The sequence below is a fragment of the Strigops habroptila genome, chromosome 5 (genome assembly GCF_004027225.2).
Source record: "Strigops habroptila isolate Jane chromosome 5, bStrHab1.2.pri, whole genome shotgun sequence".
Classification (NCBI taxonomy): domain Eukaryota; kingdom Metazoa; phylum Chordata; class Aves; order Psittaciformes; family Psittacidae; genus Strigops; species Strigops habroptila.
In genome coordinates this window covers 54,936,430-54,949,362 of record NC_044281.2, presented here as the reverse complement: position 1 = coordinate 54,949,362, position 12,933 = coordinate 54,936,430, and the positions used below count along the sequence as shown (strand labels likewise).

Below are 12,933 nucleotides of genomic sequence, written 5' to 3'. Positions count from 1 at the left end.
CAATAACCATGAGATAAGAATGTCTAAAATTGTAGGTGGTTGAGACAAAACAACAATCATGAAAGGAAAACTAGGGAACAATGGGCAGTGACTCCACAGCCAACGTGCATCTTGAGAAAGATTATCAACTACTACAACAGATACGACCAGCATGACGACCAGGAATTTGTACTATAAATAAATGCTTCATCTTCAAAGATGCATATTGCTACAGACTGTGAAGACACATATACAAGCAAAGTGTACAGACAAATTTTGTTTATTTAAAAATAATTCAAAGTTGGATTTTATGACCAAGGCCATGCTCTATCTACATATGGTTACCAAAAAGTGGTTTGAGACACTTCTGACAGAAAACATGTCTGGCAATAACTTCAGGAGCTCCTGGGACAATTGCTATGAGGTTAAAGAGTTGGCTGTATGTTCTCCAGAGCATGCACTGCAGCTGTTAGCAAGGAAGAGGGATAGGGAACCTGACTTGATGCTGACTTTTGCTCTGCAGTATTTTGTAGTACTGACTGACTGCATCGGCACTCTCCTGATGTACTAAAAAAGTGACAAGTTTCTGCTGACTCCTAACTAAGAAAACTACCACTCAGAGCAGTCTTACCCCACCACCTCCTCAATTCAACTCTATGTGAGCAAGCAGAGCCTAGCTTTGATAATCTGTGTGCACAGAGGATCTTACAAATCATACTTCTGAAACATTATGCCAATGCCAAAGTCAGCAGACAGTGCGAGCTTTCGTAACATCTATGTAAGCATAGTCAACTATAACCAGAGAGATCAGCAACCCGTTAGAGCTGGTGAGAAATATCTATTCCCACATCACACTTGTTTTGGTAGGTATGGGCAGAGAGAAGCAACGGCTTGCCGACAATCAAGCCCACTTTGTTTATTCTCTTTTGAGACACGAGGGATAAAACCCCAGTAACTGAACAGCTAGCATTTTACATTTCCCAGGCTCATTGTAGGAAAAGCAGTGAAACCACACTCAAGATCAGTGACTTCAATGGTAGCTTTGAAACTGTTGGCTTTTGCTTAAAAACAAAAAAAAAAAAAAAAAAAAAAAAAAAAAAAGAGAGAGAAAAAGAAACAACAACAACCAAAGAAACAAAGCAAAACAAAACAACATTTTGGACTCTAATTACTGGTTCGAAAACGCACCCGACCTCAGAGCAGCATGACATGTTTTACTTTTAGTGAAAAAATGCTTGCTTGGTAACTTTTAAAATGGGTTTTCAATAACCATTACTTCAAATAATACTTTGCACAGCTTGCTTTGTGTATGATCGAGATAGAATTAGTTCCACTTTTTTTGACACACTGGAAACAGGCAAAATACACAAGGACGCTAACTCCAGGTCATGCAGAAAACTCAGAACCAGGGCAAATGCCAGAAGATGTATCAGAGTATAGGATTTCCTTTATTTAATCACTGTCACACTAGGCTAAATCCTACTTCCAGCTCTATACATTGAGGATGGAGGTGAATGCAGGAGCATACAGAACTTGACCTGATTATTTTTAGATGCTAATATCTCAGATTTCCTTCAATGCAGTTTCAAATTAGAATGGAGAGGTTTTAGTACACTAAATAGTGGCCTACTGAACTGGCACTTTGGTACAGTATATGATTTACATGTGGTTACATAACAATCTAAAAGAATCTAGTTCATATTTAATATGGTTTCAAATATAAGCACAGTCTGAATTCCTGATCTACAAAGGGAAAGCTCCAATTCCTGAGACACACCAGTTTCTCAGACCTTCTTCGCCTATTGAAAAGCTGCATTTTAAGCAAACCATTGCCTCAAGGAAAAAAAGTCATGAGAAAAAGGCTCCAAAGCCCAAAATGTGTCACAGCTTATAAAATATTAATAGTCACCATGACTTCTGTTTTCCCAAAGCTTGTTTCCACCCTACATACACAACTCCTTTAAAACAACAGATCTGAGCAACTTCATCCACATTCCTTCTTCATAAACAAACATCATTATTAGTTACAGCAAATAAAGCAGTCATGTTCGGGGAGGATGAATACAAAGGTAGAGTCAAGACATTCCTGAAACTTTCACTCCTTTTGTCATTAATGACTTTAGACTACTAAATGTGATATTCACATATTTCAGAGGCAATGTGAAACCCTGAGCAAGCAGGGGACTCTGGTGTGCTACAAAGAAAAAAAACATTTTTCCCTAAGAGCTTACAATATAAATAATGCAGTCAGTGCATAGTTAAAAAGTTACTGTTATTTAGATTTTATATTTAGGAAAAATAAGCACAAAGATCCTTCACGCTTTCGTTTAAGAGAGAAAGGACAGTTAAAGGAATGCAAGTACTTGTCTCCGAGTAAGTCTGTTTAACATAATCCTGACTAAGCCATTCTTATTTGGCCTCCATCAGTGGTGCTATTCACTTTCTCCCCACAGCTCAGCACCTTTTTTCAATCATCTTCAGGACTCTGCACCTGGGTAAAACTAAGGCTGTTGCCCAGCCATCCAAAATTTTCTGCCATGACTAAAGTTGGTCCTTAATGGGACTCAATTATTGACTTTGATGCCATGGCTGGTCATTTGAGTTCTTTAGTAACCATCTTGTTTCCCTCCCACATATTGTGTGCACAGTAAAAGTCTCCCACAGCTGTTACATCCATGAAAGAATGATTAAATAAATCAGTTTCCCCACATAAAGCTACTTACTCAAAAAGATCAGCCAGGATCAATTAGGAAATCAGAACTGGAAAAAGGCAGTGTGACAGACCAGTAAAATCTCTATTCATGTGTCCTTAATTCTAGCAGTTCCTCCAATGTAACTCCTATACCACTTGACTCTAACCCCAAGATCACCTTACCTGCAAGAAGAGCTAAACAAAAGGGCTAATGGTAGGCTAATTTTAAGCTTACTCCATTTAAATCAAAGTTCAGAACTTGGTAAAAGGTGGTGAAGCTATGAATAAACATTTACAGGCAGGCAAAAGATCTCCTCTGGTTCAAGGGCAAAGTCTGTCAAGTAAAAATGAAGAATGAATTTGCCTCAGGACTCAGACTCACGATCAAATTATTGCTGCTTAACAAGTTATAAGACACCAGCTGAGCCACAGTAACAGCCCCCATGCTGCTACAGCAAATGCAAGGTAATATAATTTAACTTAGACCTAAAGAAAGAAAGTTAAGCCAAGCAGAATCATTCACATTTACCACAAAGAATACAAACATTAATCACAACCTAGTTAAGCATCTTACTCTGGATATAGCCACCATAGACTTCACAAAACAAATACTGACTTACATGTAATTGGAGATATTAAAATACAAAGAGGTTGTCATGCAAAAGTTGCAGAGAAAGCCTGCCTTAGCCATTTTCACCACTGCTCGGAGGGGGAAGAAATCAAAATCTTTCCTTAGCAGTGACACCTAACAGGTCATTCTGCCAACTTAGCAGTAGCTGGTGTAGAACAAGATTCAGACAAGGTCATGAGCACTGCTGGTGTCCTACCATCCTTCCTCATTCAGAAGAGACACAAAAATCATTAAGTCAACCAACATCAACAGCAAATGTTGTCATTTATGAAACTAAACACCACAGATCTGAACAACCATAAGGAATCTCAAATTGATGTAAATGCAAAGAAAACTTCCATCCCAGTCTTAAGGTTAACTAACCACAAGTGATTTCCATCTATATAGATGTCTGGTTTCACACAGGCACACTTGCCTCCATGCACGACTTGAAAGGAGTCAACAAGTCAAAAATAAGAAGAAAACAACACTTTCTTAATATAAGGAATCATTCTCTAAACAACTCAAAATCTCTTCTCTCCCTAAGGCAAGTCTGGCTGGCACAGCCATTTTGTACATCTGTGACCCTGAAAGCTCACTGCATTGATAATTCAAATGGACAAATTAGAAAGCAGCTTCTTCCCCCTTGCACTGCTTTGTCTACCCTGTGGAGTGCTTCTTCCCTTCACACATGATATTTACACTTTATTCCTAAATTGCCAGCTGTAAAGTGTAGCTCATATAAAGACTCAGCACCTAGAAACAAACAAGCTGTCCCCTTTTCAGGAGGCTGCTCATGCTGCAAGCACAAGTTTCCAGGAGAACCACAGACTTCATTACACCACTGACAGCATTTAACAAAGCAGAAATACGAATAGTAAAGAAAATCATACGTATATACCTGTTCAGATGAATGGTTCCTAATTTTATTTCACTTCTAGGATATACAATTCACCCTAAAGTTTAAACTCATAAACCTTAAAACTTACATGGATTTTTACTACTTGCCTGAAACACACTGTTCACCCAACACAGCGAAATCTTTCTTTTCAAGTGCCAACTTGTTCCAGCATCACCTATGCAGACCCCACACCCTGGCGATACCAGTTAGCAGAATCCTGCATCCAGAAGCAGCCAAAACCCAGAAGAAATAGGAATAAAATTTGTAGGAAAATAATGTTTTATCAAATCCCTAAACCCAAATTCTAAGCTCAATCTGTAGATAAACCTTCAGGATTTCTGGAGAAGGCAAGTACGAGTTACAGCTTGAGGGGTCTTGCTGGACTGCTTGGTTCCTTTCACAAGGATGAGCACTGAAGTCCTGTATACTTGCAGGTACTCCAGAAGTTAAATATTTCTGTCTAAAGATAATTATTCTTCGTATGTGGCCACCTCTTTACCAGCCATCAGTCCATTCAGAGAAAAAGTTTTGGGACCTTCCAGAATATGAGAGCAGTATCAGCCTGGCTCATCACAGGTCAACCAACTTGGGTCACTTGACTCACCTGAATCACCTCCATACAGAGCACTTCATTTCCAATAGCAATAATTATTTTGTCCAGACTAGAACTGAATGTCTCAGTTATACAAGGGCTATTTACTGCTTGTACTGCTGTGGCAGCCTGAAGCAGTCAGTGACCAGCAGCAGCCTGACAATATCCTGGTTCACTGGATACTGTGCACAGCCCATCAGTTCCCTAGATGTTGCCAAATACTGAATCCATGCTTAAGAGCCACAAGCTAGCCAGGGAAACAAGATTTGAACCATTAACCTGCATATTAACCAGCACTTGGGGTCTTGCAGTCCAGCTAAGCTAACTCAATTGAGCTAAAATTAGATGAAACTACACTCACAGTGCCCCTCTGGTGAGGGTCTCCTCTTGACATTTTTTAGTTTGAAGGAAAGAGTCTGTGAAGGCATGAGGAGACCCTTGCCTCCTGTCATCATGGAGAGAGGAATCCGTAAGTCTCTTATAGAATTAAGGCATGTCCTACATTTAAACTTCTCTATGCATGTCCCATTCTTATTTAGGCTCCACACTTCACGAGAAGGATGGCTTCTTAACAATAAATGGCTGAAATGTAAACAAGCCCCTTACTAGAATGAAAAAAACCTCCATAAATGAATCCTACCATAAGCTAAAAAAAGGGGACAAAACTGAGGAATTTCAGCATTCTAAATGAAAATTTTGAACTAAAAGCAATGACAACAAAGCAGCTTCAAGCCTGTCCAAGTCTCACTCCTGCAAACACACCAGCATGCTGCCAAATCATCTGGTTCTCTTTAGCAACCATCTGTGCTTGCCTTCACTTAAAGAAGAATTAGCAAACAGAGGAATTGGCACACATGAAGCACAGCACATGACAGATAACTATAGATTCTCTTTCAGCTTCGCTCCCGAGATTGAAAGCAAGTAAGATCAGGTATTTTTACTGGGAAATGTGAGTTTCAATGCCACCTTTACATACTGGCATTCATAACAAGTCAGTCCTCCAGTTCGCATCATTTTGAACTATTTGCCTTGCCTTCTTTCCCATGTGAAGCTTCATGGGTCTTTACTATTCCACCCACTCCACTTCACAACTTGGAGACTGAATTGATGAAGCCTTCACTGGAAAGCAGAACAGATAAGATGGGCCATAAAACTTCCAATCCTTCTTTGTTTTGTAGTAGTTGTGTGTTTAGTTTTTAAACATTAGAACTAGAATCCTAGTAATTCCTGCTAACATCTGGAAACCCCCTCCCACTGACAGAAAGAACCACCGATAATTTCTGCCTGGAACATGGGTATGTTTTTTGGGTAGGGTGGTTCTTAGTCACCTATATTACATTCAAACAGGCTTACTTAGCTTCCTTTTGCAAATATTATTAGGGAAGAGGGTCAAAACCTTTATTATGCCACAAAAAATTAAAAAAAAAACAAAACCCAAAAACCAAAAACAAAAATACCCAAAACTAACCAAACAATACTCAAGCATCATATGCTAAAGGAAATATTAAATTTTTCTACATGGGGAACTGGAACACAGAGCTCAGCCAGCAAAACAAAGCTTACCATTACATGTAAAGTCTCAGAAGACTTCTAAAAAGAGTATTTTGAAGAATGGCATGAAGATTAAATGGAACGAAATAGTCTCACCTATTAATTTGTAGCAAGCTGCTCCTTGCATAAACAATTAGAATATATTCACATTTAAATATCAAGCTTTAAGTTTTACTATTAAAATCAAGAACAATCTGCATCTTCATTCTTCACTAACTGTGCTTATATGCAACTTGACAGTCGCACTGATGACAGAGCAATAAAACTAGAATAAAGTACTCTCAAATTCTAGTATAACACCAAATCAGCAGAGGGTGTACATTAAATGATCCATGCTGCCACTTATAGAGGTGCTTCTGTTGTGGCTTGCAGCTGTTTCATGCTGACATCAGGGTGTGTTGTTAGCTAAGGTCACATTTTCTTCTGCCTTTAGCCCTGTTATCACTTTTAATAAGCTGAAGTGTTTGGTGACAGACAAACACACTATTCCAAATGACAATCTTTGTCTTTAGCTTACTAACACGTACAGCTATAGAAGTCATAAGGAAAAAAAAAAATTCTTTTCATGTTAATTTGGAGATCTTAGGTAACTACTGTCTCCTATCGACGGAAAAATAAAATCACAGAATAATTTAGGTTGGAAGGGATCTCTGGTCATCAAGTGATCCAACCTCTTTCGGAAAGCAGGGCTAACAAAGTCGTATTGCTCAGGGCCTCATTCAGACACACTTTAAGTCTCCATGGATGGAGATCCTCTGGGCAACCTGTTCCAGTGTTTCACTCGCCATTCTCAAAGTGAAAAAACTGCCAATTCATGGGAAAAGTGAGCATATGGTTGTCCCCTCAGTCCCTGTAGTGCATGAACTACTGGAACTTGCATAAAACCAACTGAAAATCTCTTGCTGCAAAAGGTCTTATTTCCAATTCTGAGGTTTTCTAGAATTAGCAGTCTATGCATCACAGGTACAGAAAAGTCAAGGTTGTAGTCCAAAAATTAGCAGATGTGCTGCTCACCACAGTCTTTTGTTGGTGTTTGTACTGTGTGTTGTTTTACAGAAATCAGTTCCATGTCACATGGGAGCAGAAATCACCTGCTTCCAAAAGAGTTAGTAGGGTCATCACTGGTCAAGGTTGCAGAGCACGATCAAACGTTGCTCAAAGTGGCAGTATAGAGCATTTTCTAGGGCACATAAATTGTACTGACTTAGAGAGCCCTGTGATCCAGCCTTACTGGGAGGAAGCTGGTGGAAAGGACTGAACCGTTTCCTCACATGCACACTGGAGGCCCAAAAGGGAACATCCCGCTGTAGCTAATGGAGCACACTGCCTGGTTTATTCAAAAGACACTGCTCCCCACAGCTTTCAAGCAATCACCTTTCCCAACAGAGTTGCAAACAAAATACTAAGCTTTTAATCCTATTTTTAATGTTGACTAGCTATATAAAATAAAGGCTTCATGTTTATCTCAAGCCACTCCACAGTACCTCGCACAGTTCACCTCTGTCACAAAATTCCCCAGTACTCCAGTATCCTACTCCATCTTTCTCACTCTCAGGCAACAGAGTACACAAAGCTGCTTATACTACACTGCTATAAATGAAAAATAGTTTGGACAAAAATAGGGAGCAACATGAAGGGGAGCAGCAAGCAAGGGGTACAATATGCACATACAAGACCCAGCCCAGACTGAGGTCCTTGGAGAAAGCCCACTGGAGTAAGCCAAGATCCAGCACATCATACACACCCATGTGAGGAAAGCATTGGAGACAAATATGTAGCTTCTTAAGGGGGAGGAGGCAGAGAATAAGTTTCAGTGAGCTGGTGCATAAGCATTTTGCCTGTGGAAGCTTGGGATCAGATCTTATTTAAGTCTCCAGTGAAAAGGAGCGTGATTGTCTCTCCACATCACAGAAGCTCCGTGTGATTAGAAGTCTCTGCAGATTCAGCTCCTGCTCAGCACAGAGCTCAAACAGCAGGAGCATAAATCAGAACTGAAGTGCACTGGCAGAGCTGTAGCAGTAAAGAAGCACCCCTGCCTCTCCATGGCTGGCTCCAGGACTGCTCCTGCTCAACAAGCAAGAGCTGGGGGCATCGGGGGAAGAATATAAATGATCGAGGACAAAGTTAGACCCATTCTTCACAAAGCAGACCTCATTAGAAATGTCAGGTCTCATTATGAGCTCTACTAGATAGGAGTCCCATCACTCAGGAGAGATGTATGTGGAAGACATGCACCATTCCTTAAATATGTACGCACCTTCTACCCACCCCACACCCAAAGAGAACAGTCTCATTATATGGGGTGGAGATAGCAACAATACTATAAGAGCCAATTGCATAAAGAAAATACTGCAAGAAGCAGTACCAACACTGTTTCATATATAAGCCTTCTATTTCCCTCTTCCCTCCGAAAGACAAGGAGCAGTCGTGCCTACAACAGCCATACAAGGCTATTGCAACATAGCCAGCCAGTACCTGACAAGGGGTCCTGTTCATTTCCCATTGAAACCATTAGAAAAAGAGCACTTGTCCACCAACATCAAAGGGAGCAGATTTGGACTAAAAAAAGTAGAGCAAATTTATCTTTTCTACCTCTGCATCAAACCACTATGCATCCTGGTCTCCAATGACTGAAGTCCAGATATGCTTCATAGTCACTGGACATTAGTATTTGCATCTAATACCAGCAACTTCCATGTCAAGCATCTAAAGGACTTCTGTGGTGCCCTGACAAGCTCTGAAGAAAGGCAAGCCAGGTCTGCCACAGGAAAAGGAGCAGGTCTGGAAATGTAGCTGCTACAGGTTTTACCATTCTTGAGAAAAGCAGGTGACACCGTACAGTGAAGGAAGGTATTTATCTCTTCCTCTATAGTGCATTGTTTGTGCTAAAATTCACTTGGCTTGTCTCTGAAGGCCAATTGCAAAGAAGCAGCCATTAGCAGTTTTCTTCATGAAGATTTGGCTTCAGTGAGCACCATGCAGGCTACGCACAGGGTGTAGACCAAGCCAGGATTATTCAGTGCTGTCTGCAGTTTTGGGCTTCAGGGGAATAAACAAGAAAGAGATTCAGACTGCTTTGCACAATGCAACAAAAGGATTCCTTTGACAGAGCAGCAGGGCAGAATTAATTCCTTCAGCAGGCAGAAGAAACCCAGTCATTATACAGTGTTTGCTGTCTTAATACTACAAAAATAGGATGCTTTTACTTACTATAGCTTGGTTTTGTTCTATTTCACATCACTATATTTGAGCTACCAACAAAATACTTCAGCCAAACATAATGAAGGAGGAGGGCAATGTAATGCCAGACGAGGGCCAAGTACAGACAATGCATTATTTGTACTTCCCACTGTAGTAACAAATCAGCACTTGTCCACTCCTGCGTTCAGAAAAAAAGTCCTCTTCATGCCCTCAACTCACATGGCTGTAAGTGCCGTTATTGTTCTATCACTGTATGTTAAAACTGCATACACCATCTGTATTAGTATGTCTTTCTCATAAGTGGACTTGGTAGTCTAATCTCATCCAGCCTAAGGTCAATGATTTCAATATGAAAAGTGACTAGATTTGAGAAGACCTTCAAGCCTGCAAGCATTTGCTCTTAGGTTCTTTACAAACCATCCAGGTGCTCTTCAGTCTAGACACCTGAATAAAATCTCATGCTTATGAGATTCTCTCAGCTTAGAAGCTGCAGCAACTGTGGTTACACTATACACACCCTGTTCTGCAAGGGCAGGGATGCTCTTTGTCACCAGCAGGAGAAACACACATTTCACGTACTTTTATTGCCCATAGAAGCCTATCTTGTAGTTCACCCATTACCTTAGGGGGACTGCTGTCCTCAGAGGCTGCTAATTACAGCAGCTAAACTCAGTTCACTTGTTATATGCTCAACCTGAAAACAAATCTCATTGAATAAATGAGCAGCAGCACAGCAGTTCAAAGTGCTCCACAAGAGGTGCAAGAAATTTAATCTCCCCCCCACCCAAGCAGTCTTGAGCCTTTGCTGAGGCTGCTGATTAAGGACAGCAATTTAATTCTAACTGGGACAGTGATTCTATATAGAAATAGCCCAGAGCATTCACTTATAAGAAGTATCAGGAGACTACTCTCAAGAACCCAGTACCCAGCCAACATACAAAAAGTGAGAAGGAAGACCCCTGCCACCCCTCCACCACTTTTTGTGGAGGCTGAGCTATTTGCGAGCCTCAGGCAAAGTTTCTTATGTCAAGTACACTTTTGTAATTCTTTCCACAGCAGCCGAAAGCATGTGACACTTGTGCTCACTGACGTACTTCACTGCGCTTCCCCAACAAGTGTTGAAGTCAGAGCGTGTGAAATACATAAACGCACGTCAAATAAGCTTCACAAATCTGCAGACTATACAAGTATGGAATACTTGACTCACAACAGGTTGCCCTTAGAGCGCAAGCCTTCCTTTAGGATATTTGAGTAATTTGTACTCCCGTCTCTCAGAGAATTGTTGAGAATTAAAAGACTGACTTAAAAATCACTGCTACATTCAGAATGATCGACATGTGGTGCACACACACGTATTAACCATCTTATTCATAAATCTGCCCCTGGAAGATGCTGTGTATAATAAATGACAAAGTTAACATCAAAACCATGAGATTTAGAGTTAGTCCTTTCGTGTGAAATTGTCACTGGAGTTAACATTGCTCCAGCCTTGACCCCTAAACTCTTTCTATAACAAAGGATCTAGAACAGAGAGCCAGCTGGGCAAAGCAGCGCAGAAGATACTAGGAAACTGGTCCAGAGATTTTAAAGACAACCACCACTGCAGCTTGGAGGCTTTATTTTACCGATGAAACCAACTTGACACCAAAAGACACGTAAGAAATTGGAGGACAAGACCACAGCAGAGAAACAGCAACACTACTAAGCATTACTGAAATGTGATAACCTCCACAGCTTTAACAGATGTTACTGCAGTCTACATGGGAAGGGTGTAGGATCTTTTCTGATTCATTCCAATTATTTTTATGGACCTTGCACTCTAGGTTCATCCTTGCAAAATGTTCTCTAAGGTAGCCATTGACGTCCCTCAGATTCACATGGTACTTTTACCAAAGTGGAAGAGAACAGGCCCTGCGTAAAGACGCTCATCTCCAGAAATGCAGGATATTCATGCATTTAACCTCCAGTAGTATTAATGGAATTGCGCATGTTGATCTTTTGCTCATGAGGTCCACACTAAACAGTACCATCTCATCATTTAGCTGCCACTCCTCTAGCCTACATTTTATGCACGTCTGTTGGAAATATCATGAAATGCAGTGGTAGAGTGGTTCGCTTGGTTACACCAAAGCTTTGCCAAAAGAGCATTTCTGTGTTCATATAAAACCATCAGAGGTTATGGAAGTGATGATACACTTCCCTAACCAAAGTAACTCTGATCTACTGCTTCATGGCAAGGGAATCCTTGGGTTAAGATACTTTGGATTCAATCCAGAAGACAAAATAGCACTAACAGCTTACACACTTACTTTTCTTCTGACATTTGCTACTACCACAGTTCAGACAACCAATGGTGACCTGGAGGTCAGACATTTCCCAGCAGACAAGACCAGCTGGACTATAGCTCCAGGCTCTTCATTCCACCAGCTGATCTTTCAAAGCTGAGAAGTTCACAGCACGATGAAATCATCACGCTTCATTAACAATTAATATGTGCTTGTTTTCTTTAACAAGCAGTTAAGTACATTAATTATTCAACACAATTCCAACTTTGGAAAAATAATTTAAGAACTACTCTTTTGACCTGCACAGGAGCAACCAGAGTGAAAGGGTATCTCAGCTGTAGACAGTGACACTGTCCCTTGACAGGTGATACAGCACACAATGAAAAGGAGAACCAACCTAGACAGGTTTTGGTGTTTTGTTCCTGGAATTGGGAGGCATTTACTGATTGTTCACAAGTAACACCACACACACATCTCCTGCCTGCTCTGAAAATACACGTAATAAATGCCATTGTGAAACCATAACATTCCAAAAGGACCCAAGCCCCTTTGAATGAAAATGAAGAACTGCCTATAAAAATGGCACATCATGTCAGCTCCACAGCATTCAATTTGCCCAGGCAATTTCCACTGTCTATTCCATTACCAAAAAAGAGCTGCAAATTAACTTGCACTTTGAGACAGAAAAAAATCAATTTAAAACTAAAGTCTATACAACTCAGATACCAACAATCTCAGGCTTCCTAAATTTAATCTACTACATCCACAGTGTAATAAGGATTTCAACAGGACAACAGGTACACTGAACAGAGAAAAGAGAGGGAAGAAAAAAGATGCAGCTTTTGCAAAGATGGCTAACAGAAATCACTTCCTCTGAATGCTACGACGAAAGGCACAGGCTTCTGATGCACAAAAATAAGTGCAATACATGCTTCCATACTGTAAATTAACTCTTCGCAGGTGAATAGATACAGAGTTCCTCTGCCTTTCCATTTCACCTACTCCCCTCCAGCCCCCTCTGACTTCTGCAGATATCCTTTCTGTTACAGAAATGCAGTTAAAATAAAAATGCAGAAAAGCCAGCAACGTCTCCATTTGGCACATTCTTGGAACTATGATTCA

The 12,933-nt window shown here is 40.5% G+C and overlaps 1 protein-coding gene across 6 annotated transcripts in view; it reads right to left on the bottom strand.

Annotated features, from left to right (window-relative positions):
* The window catches only part of CLASP1 (cytoplasmic linker associated protein 1), a 180,693-nt gene that overhangs the window by 106,019 nt on the left and 61,741 nt on the right, over positions 1-12,933 (bottom strand). The window lies entirely within an intron of this gene.